This window comes from Lissotriton vulgaris, chromosome 8 (assembly GCF_964263255.1).
Source record: "Lissotriton vulgaris chromosome 8, aLisVul1.2, whole genome shotgun sequence".
In the NCBI taxonomy this organism is placed as follows: domain Eukaryota; kingdom Metazoa; phylum Chordata; class Amphibia; order Caudata; family Salamandridae; genus Lissotriton; species Lissotriton vulgaris.
Window position 1 is genome coordinate 723,276,421 of NC_141696.1, and position 19,804 is coordinate 723,296,224.

Genomic DNA, 19,804 nt, shown 5'->3' on the forward strand with positions numbered 1-19,804 from the left:
AATTACGGGTAAAGTACCTATGCCAGAGATATAAGAACTATCCAACAGAGCGAGAGACAAAACTTGTCATCTGAGGTGAAACACCTCCCTCCACATACTGATATTCATTTATATAATTTGATCATTATAAAATGCAAATTTCATAAAAAGTTAAATATCTCTAAAGTTTTTTGATTTTTTTTATGTGCACATAAGATCCGGGTAAAGTACCCATCCGATCATATGATTATGCACATATTTTTCCAGCGTATCCCTGAGAGCCTACATTAGTCATCCAAGCCAATACTTAGTAACCCCTTCTCCTCTACTCAAAATGCAAGTGCCTAACATAAATTCTCCACAACCACATTAAAAACCAACATGTATATTAAGCAGCATATTCGAAATAAATGTTTTTCTTATTTGTAATTGTCAGGGTGAAAGTTTATAAGAAGGTGTACCGTTCTGCATCAGTATTGAGCCCCCATGGGATCTCTGTTCTCATCATGATTATCCATTTCAACTCTAGCTTTCGTAATGTGAGCTCACAGTCTCCACCTCTCAAGCTCAGAAGGATGTGTTCAATGCCATAAAAAGATAGATTCTGACAGTTGCCTTCATGATCTTTCCATATATGCTTTTGAATGGTATAGGCAAAGTCTTTGTTTTTATTCGCTCTTAAGTGCTGGAGAACTTGTAGCTTGAGTCTATTCATTGTGCTTCCAATGTATTATTTTCCACACAGTTACATCTCTGGGCATACACTACATGTTTGGTCTCACATGTGATTTTTTCCTTGATTTTAATTTTTTCCCTTATCAAGGTGATTACTTCTTGCTGATTTTGACCATATTTGCATGCCTTGCATTTTAGGCATTGGAAGAAGCCCTTCGCTCTTAACCACTGGATTTTGCTTCCACTTTTATCTGATTTCTGGAAATAACCATGTGTTAGCAGGTCCCCCAGAGAAAATGCCTTTCTGTAGGTGATGCTCAGGTGGTCTGAGGCATAAGTTGTTATATCTTCATCCTTAGTAAGTAATTTCCACTGGTTTTGTAGTGCATCTCCTATCGCATTGCTCGAGGAATTAAACTGTGTGATAAATCTTATGTTTTTTCCTCAAGATGTGCCTTTTGCTTCTCCATAAGACTTTTTGGATACAGTAGAGACTGATTTGCTTACATAACCCCTGGGACAATTGATTATTGACTTTGATATTTGCCATTGAGGGACTTGTTGTGGGTCTGTAGTGGTCTACCACTGCAGCTTAATGGATGTTAGTTTTACCCACTTGGTTTTGCTAAATCGCCGAGTAGTGCCCACCCTCCCTCTTCCATTCTGAACTATATTACAGGTGCAGAGGGGGTATTGGAGAAACCGAATATGAGTGTGGAGGAGGCTCTAACAAATTGCACCAATAACATCTCAGGTTTAATTCCCACTGAAACAGATGCAACTGTCATTCCTACCCCTGCTTCTAGTGCTAGTCCTGATAGTTTGCGGGTAATTGAACATCAGGAAGACAAGGAACTAGATAAGTGTCCTGAAAAATTCACTAGCATAGCCACTCCTGATTCCCAATTTGTCAGTCAACCCCCAAGTAAACGCTTTAAAACTCAGTCTATCGTAAAGCCCCTTCAGCATCTGCATCTGTATCTAGTGGAGTAGGTAGGGGTAGCCAACGTCCTAAGAAAACTTTAACTCAAAAGCAATCATTGACCAAAAAACCTAAGAAAATAGGGGTAGAACAGCAGAATTCTGATTATGTAGCTCCGTCTGCCCTAGTACAGTCCTTGTCTGAGTCAGTTAGGGTAGCATTTAGTTCACTGATGGAACAATTAAAAGGGATTGAGAGGAATATAGTTTCCCGGCAGGACTTGCAGGATAATAATAGGTGATTATCAGCAAATTCCGAGCAAAATTAGAGATAATAATGTTGCAGGCCAACCCTGTCCAGGCCTGATCCCATTCTTAACAATCAAGGTGTATACCAACCTCACCACAGAGAGCCTGACAGGACAGCTCTATTCCAAGCACCAACCGGTCAGGGTGTGGCCCTATTTCCCTCCATATCCTTTACAACCCCGACCCAAGCTCAGTAATTGCCCAACCATATCACAGAACATTTTACATAATTCAATTTGCACTGATCATGTAACTACTGATTCTATGCGTACCTTTCCTGACTCAAAAATGGACTGTCCAGAGCTCCCATCTTTAGTTACATACTATGTGGTAATTTTAGCTAACGTCCCACATGCTTCTATCTCGGTACATGAATCATGGGAATCTCTTAGGAATAAATCTTTAAATTGGTTGAATGCGAGGGTAGGCCTTGGGGGAGCACTCTTTGCAGACCTGAAAATTATTATGAAGGTCAAATGGCTGGGAACAGGAATCAAAACTTTAGAGGGCGATTGTGTGGTGCTCTCATTCACTTCCCCTAATCCAGTGAAACAAATCTTTGCCATCTCTCACCACAAAGCAGATTGATGTCTTACCACTTGGCTTCTTCTATCAACCTCCTGCCCCCCTCCAAATGTCGACTCAAACAGTCTGTACACATCATCTGGGGAATCTGCTAGAGCATCAACATCCAATTGAAACCTACAACAGGTTTGATTGTCTTTCCACATTAAACGGTGTAGATTGACTAAAGATTACTGATAATCTAAGCATGGAGAATCAGAGCAGTTTGGCAATTCTTTTGGCGCATGAGAGGGGGCAACGTATAAATATAGACAAGGCTTCTGTGTCCTTAGATATTCCTCGGCCTTGTCTTCCCGATGACTTTCTAGTTTCGTACTTACCATCTGCGGTGGGTAAGTCTACTGCAGCAGCCCTTACAGTTCTTTATTGGAATGTAGCTGGTTTACTCTATAAATGTATTACGAACGAATGGTTTGACTTCGCATCTAAATTTAACATTATCTGCTTACAGGAAACTTGTATTTATGTGTCAAACATGTTGGCTCCTTTAAATACTATAGTGATTGCTACAAGAGTATGCTATCAAAATGTGACCTTTCAAATCTCTGCTCATGCAACTCTGGACATTCTTAATTTTTATAATAATGCTTGTACATTGGAAATATTACAGTCCTCCACCAAGTAGACCATGACTTGGAGAAAGCCTTTCCAACCAATTGTAGGGATCCAATTATCTTATGGGGTGATGATTTTAACATACGTCTCTGCCCTGTATCATCTAACAAGGTGTGTGGTATGACATCTCCTGATAACTGCAAGATTAGCCACTTTCTCCATTCGGAGTACCGGTATACTCGAAATGTTTTACTTTTTAAACATAATCTCTTGTTTTGTAATGAACTTAACCGCATACCAGTCAGAGTGAGGTGTACCTACAATGGAAGGGCTGATAAGAGCGTGATAGACTTCCTATTGTTCCCTCAGCGTTATTCAGGACTGGTTTTAGAGTTTCGTATCTACGACATAGCGATCATTTCCCCCAAAGTGTCACCTTGAATTTTGACCTTTTTGGTCAGTTACGAGATGCACAAAAAGTTACTACACTAGAGAAAATTGTGATTTCCCGCCGTAATGGGTAAACGTTAAGATGGATCGATCTAACTTCTTAGTAAAACGAATCCAAAAAGAAAGGTAGGCTTTTGAAGTATGCTTTGATGAAACTACAGAGGCACACAAGTTTATTTTAGCATTCAATCACTTAAAAAAGGGCATTGATGAGGGGCTCCACGTAAAGCGGAAAAAAGAAAAGGCAGGTGATTGTGGCTGGTTTGATCCAGCTTGTACAAACACTCACAGAAACTTAAAATTAGCCTTAGCTAAACAACCAAGGTCTGTTAGTGATGTCCAGGGAGGTAGATTAGCTTATGAACTAGCCATTAAACAACAGAAAAGAAACCTGAAGGAGGAAATGTGAAACAGATTACTTGATGCTTGTCTGTCCAACGATAACACAACATTTTGGCATGTCATTAACTCTCCCCAGACTTTCCTCGAGCAGATATAGCCATCACAGAGGCTGCATGGATAGCACATTTTACTAATTTGTATTCTCCTTAGGAAGACATTGTAATCCCCACCCCTATTGGCTCCCTCACATTAGACCCGCCCCCCTCACCAACATTTCCAATTCTACTGGACCTTTAAACAACTTAAGTTATCCAGAATTTTCCTTGGACGAAGTTGTTTTGGCACTGAAAACAAATAAGGGGGTTAAAGCCCCAGGGCTTGATGGGATCCCTATTGATCTGTTTAAATTCAACACTGATCTTTGGTGCCCCATCCTTACCTTGCTCTCCAGAGCCTGCCGGGAACAAGGTTTTTTATCCACCTGGCCTGTCACTTATTGTCCCTATATTCAAGAAGGGTGAGCGCAACAACCCAGCACAATACAGGTATATTTCTCTTTTGGCTTGCTTGGTAAAGGTGGATGGTCGTATTCTTTTAGGACTTCTTCAGGACTGGGGAGAAACAAACAATATCCTCTCAGACCTACAGAACGGTATTAGGGCTGGGCTTGGGACTGTAGAGCAGACCATCAATCTAGATTTACTAATTGGCAAATACGTGCATATAAAAGGTGGCAATTTGTTTTTAGTTTTTGTAGATTTATCTACTGCGTTTGATTTGGTGGCGCACGATAAGCTATGGTCAATCAGGGCTAACAATGACGTGGACTGCACTATCATGAACTTTCTCGGAGATCTGTATGCCCAAGACAGGGGTAGAGTTCGCTATGGCCTCAATGGCAACTGTACCGGGCCATTTAAAATAGGAAGAGGGATACGCCAGGGATGCATACTGGCCCCCTTTCTGTTTAATCTCTATATTAATAGTGTAGGCAACATATTGGCAAGCAAATGTGTGGACCTACCACAAGTGGACATCGGCCTATACCAGCTCTTTTCTATGCCAATGATGCAGTACTAATGGCCCGTACTCCTATTGGCCTTCAACTTTTAGTTGACAAGTTTGCTCAGTTCATGCAAAACCTTGGGCTAAAAATTAACATTAGCAAAACCTTCACCATGAGGGTCCTAAAATTCAGTTCACAGCGTAATTTTCATATCTGGGCATCGTGTTCAGTCAATCTGGGAATTGGTAAGGGGCAATTAAATCAAGGCTACTGCATTCTGTCAAAATGATAATGGCTCTGCTAAATTTCGCGAGACAACTTGGCATTAGACATCGGATGGATTTGATGACAATATTTAAGGCCAAATGTTGATACACTGCTATGTATGGGGCTAAGCTCTCGGGGCATGAAAAGATTTATACACTCCAGCTTGAAGAAAATGATTTTTTAAGGACTCTCCTTGCTCTCCCCAAAAGTAGCCCAACCTATGTTTGTCACTCCGAACTAGGAGCCCCTTAGCAGATTTGATCCGGATCCAGCCGGTTATACTCTGGCAAAAAATATGGTCATCTTAATCAAGCCATAATTGCTGACTGTCTAAAATCTTCGCATGCCCTTAAAATCCCATGGCTTAAACATGTGCACAACTTCCTGACAGACCTCGGCCATCCTGAATACTTCAATATTCCCGACAGTCTGGTCACTGTTCAAAGAAAAGCCTTGAAACTGAAATGCATTTCATTATTGGAGGAAACCAGATTAGCTTCTGAAATTTGTAAACCCTCTGTGTTGAGGAATAAAATGATTTTGACTAATTTCTATATGCAACTATATATAGCCCACTTGTATAATCCGCGCCAGTAGTTTTCCTACTATCAACAACTGGTCACCTGACCATGGGAATTTGCTGTGAGATGATACCTCACCACAGAATACCATACATACTGTGCTTTTCTGTAAACATTTTTCAGACCTGAGAAAGAAACTCATCAAACCTTTGTTATTACAGCTGGGTTTTACACAATGCCGCCCGACTTTTATTTACCTGCAAATGCTACCGAACATATACATGTGTGTAGCAATGTCACGATTTCTGCTGATGACATTAATTACAGGAAGCAATTGTAAATAGTAATTGAGTGATCATTAGTTGACAACTGTTTTAAAATACATGTTTTATACAGTATAACTTTTTGTACTCTGTTTTAAACTTGTATTCTGGTTTTTAAACTCTGTCGTGGATGTATTTTTGTAGCTTTTATGAATTTGAGTAAAGCTTATTTTGATTTGATTTGATTTGATTTAGTAGAGACTCTCTCTTCTTTTTCAAGGACCTTGTTTTCGCATTGTCCAAGACCTCAATTGGATATCCTCTTCTCAGGAATCTCCTATACATTTGACCAATCTGTGAGTGAAACTCTTTATCTTCTGAGGAGATTCTACATGCTCGTTGAAACTCATTTGAAACATTTTGCGTAAGCACTGTTGGGTGAGAGGATACTATTGCATGCTGTTTGCTTACGAAAAAGAGTTGTACACATTTTTTTATCTTTAATATAGATATCTATATCCAAATAATCTATCTCATGTTGGCTGGTACTGTAGGTGAATTTGAGCTGGAATGCATTATTGTTGAGAGACTTGAGAAAGGAATTTAGCTCTTCTGTGGTGCCTTCCGAGATTAAAAACAAGTCATCTATATAACTTATCCAGAGTATCACATTGTCCATCAGTTTCTTGTTCATTTCAGACCAAATGTGTCCTGCTTCCCACAGGCCCATCGTTAGATTAGCACAAGTGGGTGCATAAGACGTACCCATTGCAGTACCTTTATTTTGTCTATAACATTTCTTGTCAGGGACATATAAATTATTTGTGAGGCAGAAACGCATCATGTCCATGATCGTATTGGTCTGGCCGAGTACACTCATTGATCACGATCTAAGGTAAAATTCACAGACTTTTATGCCGTCTTCATCTCTGATCGATGTATATAGTGAGACTACATCAATGGTCACCATTGTGTAGTTTTCTCTCCAGTGAATCCCTCCAATCTGGTTTAAGAAATTCATTGAATCACAGATATATGAGGGCAGATTTTGTACATAGGGGAAGAGATAAATGCATAGAAATCGGGAGGGGTTTTCCACGAGTGATACACATGAGCTTACAATTGGGCGTCCTGGGGAGTTTTCCACATTTTTGTGAACTTTTGGTAAAACATAGATGGTTGGAGTGATAGGTCGCAATATCAAGAGATATTTACATTCATTGTCATCTAACAAGCCATCCATTTGCCAGCTGTGTAGCATGCTATGAAAATCTAGTGAGAATTGAGATGGTTGGATCTTCTTTTTGTTTCTCATAGCAGTTCATATCATTTAATAGTCTTTTGATTTCAAGGTAATATTTTTGGGAATCCATCACAATGTTACCATCCTTGTCTGAGGGTTTTATGACAATATTGTCATCCATCTGTAGATCTTTTAATGCCCAATTGTCATCGCTAGTCATGTTATTTGGTCTTTGTTGTTTCATTTTTATCTCCTATTATATATCTGTCATCAGTTCTTGAAAGATATCTACCCTATTTCCTGCTGGAAATCGTGGGCAGAATCTTGATCCTGTTTTGCAGTTGCTACTGTTAGACAAGTTGGTTTTGATCATCATCTCTTCGAATAATTGTATATTTGTCATGGTATCTATAGTAGCTGTTGATGCATTTTCATTATTTTCAGTTTCCAGACTGTGTAATGATCTCAGTAGTGGAATGTCATTCATTGTCAATATTGATAATGTGTCTTGATTTCGCTGTTACCTAGGTCTCGGTGGGATATTCGAAATGTATTTTTTCAGTTTTCATTTCCAGCAGAATATATACAGGTCCACTCTTGACATAGCAAGATCCATGTCATATGAAGGACACTGCTCACGCCAAGCAATAGAAAATGCTGCTTCACTTGATCGAAACAAGAGCATGACAATGATGGGGTCCCCGGGCCGAAGTTGGCCTCGGGAAGGGGGGCACGCTGGATCTCTCCTTAAGAAAAATGTTTAAAAAAAGAGATGGCCCCAGAGGGGGGCCGCGTCCCCTTTGAAATATTTTTTTCCAAAAATGCCCAGGCTCTGGGGGATGGGATCCGTATGTCCGAAATCGCACTGGGGAGGGGTGCAATTCCCTCTTCATTCCTGAGGGTCCTTAGGGGCCAACTAGCCCACTTGTTACCTCCAGTAAGCCCCACACACTGGTATTCCTGAGAGCTGGTCAGAGGCCCAGCCCCCTTTCTACACCATACTGTAAATAGGACTGCTTGTTAAAAAACCTTACACAGATGTTAAAAAGTTAGGAATTAGCATTTAAAATACCTTAGAAATTTACACAAAAACCAAAAGGTTACAGGGACATTAAAGTTAGTAAATAGAATTAAAAAAGCCTTAGAAATTCACACCAAAAAAACAATGGTTACAGGGACGATATAGTTAGGCTGACATTTCACTTGTACCAAACCAGCGAATTTCAGCCATTATATATACCTGAGTTAACTATAAAAAGACTACATGAGGGCACCTACGCAAGAATTAGATGGGGAGGCCAGGGCGAATTGACCGGGAGGATACCAGTGAACAGGATGGTCTGTCAAGGTTGTGCGATGGCCCCGACTCTGTTCTCTCTCTTTGTAAATGGGGTGGTAGACCATTTGAGAGAGGTCCCAGCCGACGACCCAGCCCTGGCGGGAGAAAAAATACCGACCCTCCTCTTCGTGGACGATACCCTCCTGATGTCCAAAACCCCCTCTGGCCTTCAGAAACTTCTAGATAGGTTTAACTTGTTCTGTGAAGAACGAGGCTTAACCATCAATACAACTAAAACCAAACTGATGGTACTATCCCAGACCAAAAAACCTAGAAAGATCAACGTCGCCCTCAACGGAACCAGGCTTGAGGAGGTGGATGCTTTTGACTATCTGGGAGTAAGGGTCAACCATAGAATGAAATGGGACACCCATGTGGCCAAATTGCTTTTAAATCTCAAAAGAGTGTCAGGGGCTATCTCAAGAGATCACCGAGCCTCCTACAGCAGACCTATTGCCCCCGCTTTAGCTGTTTATGATGGGAAGGCACTGGCCGCTGCAGTATATGGGTCAGAATTATGGGGTTTTGACAAGACTGCAGACCTAGCTAAAGCAGAGAACAAGTTTTTAAGAGATCTAGTCGGCCTCCCACTCTCTACCCCTTTAAAACCACTTCTACACGATATGGGGCGGCGATCCATCAAAGACATAGTCTACCTTCGCCCATTGTTGTATTGGGTGCGTCTAAGAAGGGCCCCAGAGTTGGCAAACTATGCAGCAGTCTTTGATGAACTAATTAAATTGAATGGCTCAAAGAAAATCGTATGGCTGAACAAACTGAAGGAGTTGGTCAACAATCTAGGGTTAAGTGAAGCGTGGCTATCCCAGTCTCCCCCCCTCCCCGAAAGAAACGGTTAAGAAAATCTACTGGGACTGGGTGCAAGACAAGGATCTAAAAGACACTAGGTGGGACACCTTACCCGACCAGTTCCTAGAACATAAACCGGAGAAGAAGCTGGAACCCTTTTTAGACTTTATTAAAATACCTAGAGATAGAACTCTCTATCTAAAATTGAGGTATGGGACACTTCCGTTGACCGAATGTACTAAATGTTGGAAATCTTCCGTGCCCCACCAAGCTACTTGTCCAGGATGTGCCAATCCCACCGAGTCCCTAGCACACTTCCTGGTTGCTTGCAGCGCCTATAGGGGAGCCAGAAAGAGATGGCTGAAACCTGTATGCAGGGAACTAGGAGTGAGGCATTGCATGATGGCCCTTCGGATTTTGAGAACGGACACAACTTCTGTGATGGTAATTTGTGGAATAGCAAAGTACTTGGGAAGAGCCTGGCAGATTTGTTCAAAACTTATCCAGTTGAAAATGAGCTAGTAAACAAAGACTAATTAATCTGGTTGATTATGGAAAGACTATCACTGCACTTTATGTCCTATGGTCTTTTAATTGTATACATTGACTTTGTATTTTAACATTTTTATATTTTTTATTTATTTATTTATTTTTTCTATCTTTTCTGTAGCATGAACTACGATTACTATGAACCTTACTCTTTTATAATGAAATTGTACCTACTTTTATGATAAAAATGTAATCGAATAAAGTATTACAAACTATAACTTGCACCCCTGCAATGCACTGCTTATGACCTCACATACTACATCACTCATGACATGTTCAGTGACATCACTGTCTCTGATGCCTCAACTCACTCCCCTATAGACTCTTTTAAACACCCACTGGCACTCCCACACAACCATTCAAAAATCGATCATACCAGTACTTACACAGCCACTCACTACACTCATATCCATTTGCTCACCCATACTGATGCTCATGCACCCACTCAGTCACCAATACAGCCATTTATATATCCACTCATATACTCATACAGGCACTCACACACTGAATGAGTCACCCATAGAACTACTCACACACCTACACATACAGTCGATCATACAGGTACGTACTATCTCAAACAGTTACATACATCCACTTTCCTGCTTATACAAATAGTAACACATACTCATTCACCTATATACTCACTGATAGAAGCATGTACTAATCCATATAGCCACTCTCACGTTCACTCACTCATGCATACAGTCACTCATATACCCAGTCACTCACCTAGACTGCCTTTCACATACGCAGTCACTAACCCATAATGACACAAGCCCTCAATCATCGACGCAGCCATACAGACACTTACTCACCCATTCAGCATCTTACACACACAATCACTACCCCATACAGGCACTGACTCACCTATCACTCATCCATATAGGCAGTCACACACTGACTCATCAACACACACAGACACCCAGACATCCATAGCGATAGTAAACCAATCAATCACCCATATAGCCATTCACATACCCACTAACACACTCATACACCCACTTAGACATCAACTGACAGACAGATACATTCACACAACCAGTCACTTATCCATACATTCACTGAGCACCTAATCACTCACTTATACAGTCAGTCATGCACCCACTCAATCATCCAAACAGTCACTCATACACCCACTGATTCACCAATATACCCAGGTATATATATTTAACACTCCTAAACTTTCAAAAACACTCACAGTCCTGGAAGATGTCATCACTGATGTTCTCAGTGTTGTAATTTGAGATGAGTGATGTGAGGTCATAAGCAGTGTTTTGTGGGGGTGCAAGTTATAGTTAACTCAGGTAAATATAACAGCTACATTTCTCTGGGTTTGTACAAGTGAAATGTCAGTCTACATATATATACACTCACACACACACACACACACATATATATATATATATGTTGGGCTCCTCTTTTTTCGTGGCAGAGCCGCAGTTTCAAGGATTTCCATTCCTGGCTCTGGAGCTCGGCCTGCAGGATTGGGGGCGCGGCAAAATGGAACCTTGTGTTTAACATATATATATATATAAGAATAAAGCCAGTTGTCCGCCAAACCCGCCTGCTGCATTTTCTTCAAAACAAGTGCAATAAATATTTACCTGGTGGCCCATCCTTTGGAGTTAAACTTTGTTGTGAGATATATATATATATATATATATATATATATATATATATATATATATATATATATATATATATATATATATATATATATATATATATATATATATATATATATATATATATATATACATATATATATATATGGGAAATAAGATTTCAACTCCAGTTGCGTTCACATGGAAATCATCCAGGCACTCACGAATATCGTTTTCTTAGGCTTCTTTATTTAGTTACAGCAATGTCATCAACGCGTTTCGGGAGTCAAGCTCCCTTGATCATGTCGTTTTTGCGTTATCATGGAACCCTCCTTTAATGCATGTTAAAAGGTACTAAAAACTGTAGAAGGACTCACAGTAAAGAATTCAGTTGTTTGTAAATACGGCGGCCATTTTAACATTTGTTAAAATACATCGGAAATGGGTATTTTACAGGTAAAAACATTTGTTATTCCACTTAAAAGCAGATATACAAGTAAACAAATGTTAAAATCCCTGAATAAGAGTAAAAAAAACTCAATAATGTCACTCATAAAAAACAATTCTATAATTAAAGTGCAAGTGCATTTTTTCATATTGTAATCACAAACACAAGGTTTCACAGTTACCGGAGGCCAGTGCCTATTTCAACAAATGGGACCTTCTTGATAATTAGAGATTATTCCTTCCTTATACCACAACATTTGTTAAGTATTTGCCATAATGTATTTAGCAATGAACAACTGAATCCTGGTTAAATTCACCTCATGGCTCCACTGATCTTATATACCTCATAGATCAAAGTGAGACTTATATAGATGGTAATGCAAATCTATCAAATCAACCTTATTCATTAGTCATAAAGTGCAAGTGCTTCTGTAAACTAGTATTCTTTTAAACATTTATCTAAATATTGCACATGGAGATAATAAAGTGCCAGTGCTAAAGTGCGTTTCAATTTCAATAAAGTGCTAATGCTTCAATATCAACAACAGTACCTCATATATGTAAGCAATCCACTCATATTGCACTTCAGCAGAAAATTATCTAAAGTGTCTGTGCATATAATAAAAAACAGCCTCACTCATCACTATACATCCGTCCCTGAGCCAGTTCTATTTCAGAACAACATACTACCTACCATGCAATAAAAAAAAAAAAAATATATATATATATATATATATATATATATATATATAGAGAGAGAGAGATATATATATATATATATATATATAGAGAGAGAGAGAGAGAGATATATATATATACATACTCACTGAAAAAAAATAGATTTCAGGGACGTTATAGTTAGTTGGACATCTCACTCGTACAAAACCATTGAAATTTCCCTGTTATAGTTAGTTCAGCTAACTAGAACTCGCGCCCCCTCAATGCACTGCTGATGATGTCACATATTACATCATTCATGACATGGTCAGTGACATCACTGACCTATGGTTTTTTCAGTGAATTTCTAAGGTTTTTTAAATGCTAATTTCTAACTATAACATGCCCGAAACCATGTTTTCTTCAGTAAATTTCAATTTTTTTTAATTGCTAATTTTTAACTATGCCTACAAAGGTAGGACATATGAAGAAAGAGCAAGAAAAGCACAGAAAGAAGCAAGACAAATGCTGAAAGAGTCACAGAAGTCCAGAAAGATGAACAAAAGTGCAGGAAGAAGCAAGCGATGTGCAGCAAGATCCAACAGAGGACCAGAAAGTCTTCCTGTGCCCCTAACTTTTTACTGGCGGGTACAGGTGGTAACTGACTCTGACTAACCAGGACCGGAGCCAGTGCTATGCTAAAAGACACTTAGAATACAGTGAAAACACCTACATAAACTAGGGAACACTATGCGTTGTGGTACCCCTGTGATTAGCATGACCTCCTCTGTATTTGCCATGAGTTAGTGCCTGGGTAATTGCATGAGTACATGGGTATTGAGTGGATGATTAGATTACTGCAAGGAGAGTGCATGGTGAATGTATAAGTGCTTGGGTTTGTTCGGAGTGCTTGGATAAGTACATGGTGCTGGCTAGGTGATTGGAGGAGTGCATGGGTAGTGACAAGGAGATGGCTGAACTGCATCAGTAGTGCTCAGGGGATTGTAGCAGTGAATGTGTTAGTACCTGGGTCATTGCATGAGTACATGGGTAGTGACTGGATGATTAGAGTGCTGCAATGACAGTACATGGTAAATTTAAAAGTGCCTTGGTTTTGGAAGAGTGATTGGATAAGTACTTGATGCTGGATGGGTGATTTGAGGAGTGCATGGGTAGTAACAGAGGGATTTCTGGACTGCATGGTACAACCTGGGTAATTGGAGGAGTGAATCAGTACTGTGTAGGTGGTTAGAGGTCTGCACGGGTAGTGAACAGGGGATTATAACAGTGCATGTTTTAGTGCCTGGGTCATTCCATGAGTACATTGGTACTGACTGGAAGATTAGAGCACTGCAAGGAGAGTGCATGGTGAATATATAAGTGCTCAGGTTTTGGTGGAGTAATTGGATTAGTACATAGTGTTGGCAGGGTGATTGAAAGACTACATGGGTACTGACAGGGCGATGGCTGGACTGCATGGGTAGTGCTCAGACGATTGTAACAGTACATGTGTTAGTGCCTGGGTCTTTGCATAAGTACATGGGTACTGATTGGATGATTAGAGTACTGCAAGGACAGTGCATGGTGAAGTTATAAGTGCCTTGGTTTTGGCGGAGTGATTGGATAAGAACATGTGCTCACTGGGTGATTGGAGGAGTGCATGGGTAGTGAGAGGGCGATGGCTGGACTGCTTGGGTACTGCTCAGGGTATTGTAGCAGTGCATGAGTTAGTGCTTGGGTCATTGCATGAGTGCATGGGTAGTGACTGGATGATTAGAGTGCTCCAAGGAGAGTGCATGGTGAATTTATATGTGCTTGGGTTTTGGCAGGCTGATATCATAAGTACACACATGTCACATCAGGCCCGTCCCCTCCCTTCACCACTGTGCAAAAGCGACCGCTGGTGGGTTCGAAGTTGGGGGATTAATTCCCCTTGAATCCTGAGGGTCCCTGGGGGCTAACTAGCCCACCAGGTACCTCCAGTAGGCACCACAGAGCTGCGTTGCAGAGAGGGGTCTGGGGCCATGCCCCTTTTTACACCTCTCTGCAACGCAACTCTGCGGCGCATACATGATATACCTGGTGGGCTAGTTGGCCCACAGGGACCCTCAGGATTCAAGGGGACTTAATCCCCCAACTTAAAACATGCCACAAGGCGTGTTTGCACACTTGTCACTTCAGGCCACGCCCCCTCCCTGCACCACTGTGCAAATGCACCCCCTGGAGCATTGTAAATTGGGGGATTAAATACCCCTGAGTCCTGAGGGTCCCTGGGGGCCAACTAGCCCACCAGCTACCTTCAGTAAGCGCCACAGAGCTGGGTTGCAGAGACGTGTAAAAAGGGGCATGGCCTCTCAACACCTCTCTGCAATGCAGCTCCCTGGCGCATACTGGAGGTACCTGGTGGGATTGTTGGCCCCCAGGAACCCTCAAGATTGAAGGGGACCTAATCCCCCTATTTACGATGTGCCAGGGGGTGTGTTTGCACACTTGCTATGTCAGTTCGCGCCCCCTTCCTGCACCACTGTGCTAACGTGCCGACATTTAAAAAAAAAATCTTTTTTGGGCCCTGGAGGTCCTTATGGGACCCCCTGAGCAGGCCTAGGGATCAGGTTGTTTCTACCCTGCCCCCTTCTCTTGTTTTATACCTTTATTTCTCTGTTTTTTTGCGACTCGCTTCTACCGAGCCACCAGATGGCTGCCAACACTTCCTGGTTTGGAGTGTTGGCAGCCAATCACAGTGAAGCTTGTGCATGTGACTTAGGCTCGGCCCAGATATCAAAACTTTTTTTTTTCTAATTTCTATGCAACTACTGAACCTATTTACACCATTTTAAAAAAAAAGGTCGCTTTCTGATCCATGCACAACCTTTGTGCCAAATTTGGGGTAATTCCGTTTAGTAGTTTTCGGCTGTAGCCTTGCAATAAAGATTTCTATCGGAAATTGCTTTTTTGACTCTTATTTTTTGAATTTCTCAAAAACTACTTAACGGATTTACATCATTTAAAAAAAAGGGCGCTTTCTGTACCAAGCTCTACCTTTCTGCCAACTTTGGGAAAATTCTGTTCAGCAGTTCGGGCTGTAGCTCGTCGATAAATTTCCTATGGAAATTAACATGTGGAAAATGCATTTTGGGTCCTTCCTTTCTTCTCGGCCCCCGCTTGACGAATCACGCCCAAACTTTCAGGATAGGAGTTGCCCTTGATAGACTTTAACTTTGGGTAATTCAGCAAAGATTTGTCAAACGACGCCAAAGTTATTAGCAAATCAAAAAATGCTTTTCCTATGGAAACTAGGTTGTAACTATAACTACCTACTGGCGACCGCCAGTAGGTAATACATTCATATACATAAAATACTCTTACCTGCAAATTCCTTACATTTTTGTTGTAAAATCATTCATGGTAAAGGCATATTTGTGCCTAAAAAAGTCGTCCTAATGAATTTAGTTATTTAGACGCTTTTGCTGTTCCAGCGCCTTTGTTAAGGCCATTTCTCGTTCCGTCAGCTCAGATAAAACTGTTTTCAGTCACAATTAAAGGAAAATGGGCATAATTGGATTAGACCTTTGCATTACACAATGAGAAAGGAAGAGAGTGTCGGTCTTCAGTCCCTCTCTTAGCCTGAGCTCAAGATTTAATTGGCAGCAGTAAGAGACTGATATAGATAGCACAACTGTGTTCACAAGGCAATGGAATATGAAATTATGCTGTGGCTTTGGCTGTATTATGAGGCAAAGAATACAAATTATGTGGCATATTATGGCAAAATATGTGCAATATTATTTTGCACCTTTCTCAGCCTATTTGGGCTTAAAAAAAAATAAACACAACAGGTTCTCAGTGCTAATAGTTTATATAGCGCTGGAATCGACTCCAACTCGAGTATCTCTGCGCTTTTGGGCCGGTTTACATACACAGGGGAGTGAGTAATGCTGGAGTTAGATCCCGTTTTTAAACAGCAGGGTTTTAAGGTGTTTTCTGATTTTAAGATGTTCAGTGCATAGTCTGAGAGTCAGAAGGAGTCCGTTCCACAGTGTGGGTCCTACTACAGATAATGCTTTGCCTCCGTGCCCGGCTTTTTTGGCGCAGGGTACTATCAGTAAATGGCTTTTAATGGATCTAAGCGATCTGGAGGGGATGTAGGGAGCGAATTTCTGTTCCAGGTAGGTAGGGCCTTGTCCGTTTACGCTCTTGTGAATAATACAGCATATTTTGAATTTTGCCCTTTGTCGTATGGAAAGCCAATGTAGTTTGCTTAGGAGTGGTTTAGATGCTGTTCTTGGAGGGGTGTTTAGGCCTAGGCGAGCCGTCGTGTTTTGGACTACCTGGAGTCTAGCCAATACTCCCTCGTTAGCGGAGAGAAGCAAGCCGTTACAGTAGTCGATTCGACTCAAAATAAGGGCCTGCACTAGAGTTTTCCTGAAAGAGTCGGGCAGCAAGGGAAAAATTTTGCGCAGCATGCTAATGATGTGAAAGCATGAGCCTTCAATGAAGTTACTATGTTGTTTGAGTGACAATTCCTGATCGAGGCGGATCCCTAGGTTTTTGACGACCTGTTTGGGTTCTGGGACCGTACCAAGATCAGATGGCCACCAATCCGGGGTCCATAATAATTTGGCCTCTCCGAATAGCATAACTTCAGTCTTGCTGACGTTGCACTGTAGATAGTTGGTAGACATCCACTGTGCAACGGCCTTCATGCCTGCAGAGAAGGAGTTCCTTAATTCAACGGTGAGAGTTTTAAAGGGGAAGAGGAGCTGCGTGTCATCCGCATATGACACGGGGATGAAACCAAATTTGCGCATCACTCTTGCCAGAGGTGCCACGTAGATGTTAAAGAGTGTTGGGCTCAAACAGGAGCCCTCTGGCACCCCTTTTGAAATCTCTACCTCCGCTGATCGATATGCACCCATGGTGACAGACTGGGTGCGATCGGATAGGAAACTCCTTAGCCAGGCAAGGGCTTTGTTCTTAACTCCTACGTTCGACAACCGGTCAATAAGGATGTTATGTGACGCGGTGTCGAACGCTGCCGACAGATCTAGTAACACTAGGATCACAGAGTAGCCTTTGTCCTGGAACATGTGCTGGTCGTTGGTAACAGACAGGAGGGTGGACTCTGTGCTATGTTTCGCCTAAAACCAGATTGGGAATAGTCTAGGCCGCCAGCTATTTCAATGTAGCTGGATAAGTGTCGATTTACGTATTTCTCTGTGAGTGATAAAAGGAGAGGGCATGTCTGTAGCTTCCAGGTGCATTGGCAGTGCCCAGCTCCCCACTGTTAACACCACATCATGTAGCGTTGTGTTAAAAATGCAGCTGAGAACCTGCTGTTAACAAGTCAGTCACACTGATGTAATTAATTGTCCTCTGAGTGGAGATTTACACACCTTAATAACGAATTGATGATGCATTTTTGACCGTTCTGTAACAGCCTCACAACAGCAGGCCAGTTTTCTGGTAACTGGTACTCTTGACCCCCCATCCCCCCCATTAAAGAGCTAAAAGCAACAGCTGTCAATGGTTGGTTCAACCGCTGCTCCAAGTCTTGGACATACATTAATTAACAGATGACAGTGAATCCCTGGTGGAAAAGCCTTTCAGTGAAGCTGTGCAATTTTTATCAATTCATCTGAAAGACCTAGAGTGCATATTTTTCTTATGGCTCTGTAGAAGTAAGAAACATCAGATAGCAGAAAATAATTGGTATTCTAAAAGCTTAAACTATATGGGTTCTAATAAATACACAGACGAATCTTATAATACATTCGAGACAGCAATCCCTGTACACAACCCTTTCTCTAATTTTCTTTTTATAGTGTAGTTTGACACTGCTAAACAAATGCAATAAAAGGGAAGTGCTTTTCAACTGAAATACATTATTACAGTTGAGCTGTGCGGTCACATTGCCTGCTGCCAGAGAGAGGCAGTGTGGAAGCAGGCCACATGCCAGAATTACAACTGCTCTTAAACAATAGAAATGAGAACTAGCTTATCAGACTTTCTGAACTGTTTTGCTGAAATAAACAGTCTTGGTTTATGGGAGAGTGTTTAGTTTTTGCACTGCTACATTTCATTACAGAAAAACAGCAGTATTAGGCAGGGAACCATAGGCATTCATTCAAGAAGGTGTATATGGGCCCCCTGCCCCGGGTTAGACAGTAATACAGTCATAATTGGGGAGCATTGGACCCCCTCATATCTATGCCATTGGACCATTGGTAGCTCTGCCCCTGGCAGAAAGGAATCTCTGCAGCTTAACAAACGTTATGCATGATAGCTATTTCTTTAGAAGTGATGCATTAAAATGCAAGAAAGTGCCAGCAGCCTATTGGTGTTCATAAATGTGCATACAGTTTGCACACCTAATTACCTATTTGTATTCACACTCATTTATAGGATGAGCAGTAAATCAACGGTTCCCGAGTTTTGGGAAAACACTAATGGTGTGAATATTATAAGGAATAAAATACACTCTGTAATATATTAAAAGGATATAGTCAGCTTGGAACTCCATGACTTTATAGATAAAGTTGTGTGTGGCTTGCAATTTTGCTATGGTGTGTATGAGAGTACTTTATCCCATATTTGTTCCAACATGTTTCTCTCATCTAAAAATGCATTCTTGAATAATGGGTCTGAAGAAATGCCTCTTTTAGAGACAGCCTAAGGCGTGCAGAAATGTTAAGCCTTCCTACACCAACCACAGTCACTTAAGCAAAACGTATTATGGTGAATGTTATCTTTAATTTTAGCTGTAGATAGGCACATTGTATGGCAAAACTAAATTGCGCCCTATAATATTAATAACATAGGGGCAGATTTACAAGCCCCTTGCTCCACCGGTGCGTCACTTTTTGTGTCGTACCTTTGGCAGATTTAACTGCTCCATATTTACAAGGACAAAGAAATCCACCATGCGTGACTTTTCCTGTCCTTGTTAATATGGCCCCTTTGCACGCAGCACTTTGTGTGAAAGGGGTGTTCCATGGGTGTTGCTGTGGGTGTTCCCACGCAACACCCATGGAACCAGACACATTCCAGATTTATGAGGAATAGTAAATCTTGAAATGCGTGTGAATGCTATGCCTCCCCAGGGGAGGCGTAGGGAAGTGCAACGAGGAGAAATGTATTCATTTCTCCTCGCTTTCTTTTCCTCTTTCTAAGCGTGCTGCATTCTGTGGCATACATAGAAAAACGAAATTACCTCTAATTGTTGTTTCTGTACAGGAAGTGTTCCCTTCCTGCACATAAACAATCATTGAAACAATGTCATTTTTCA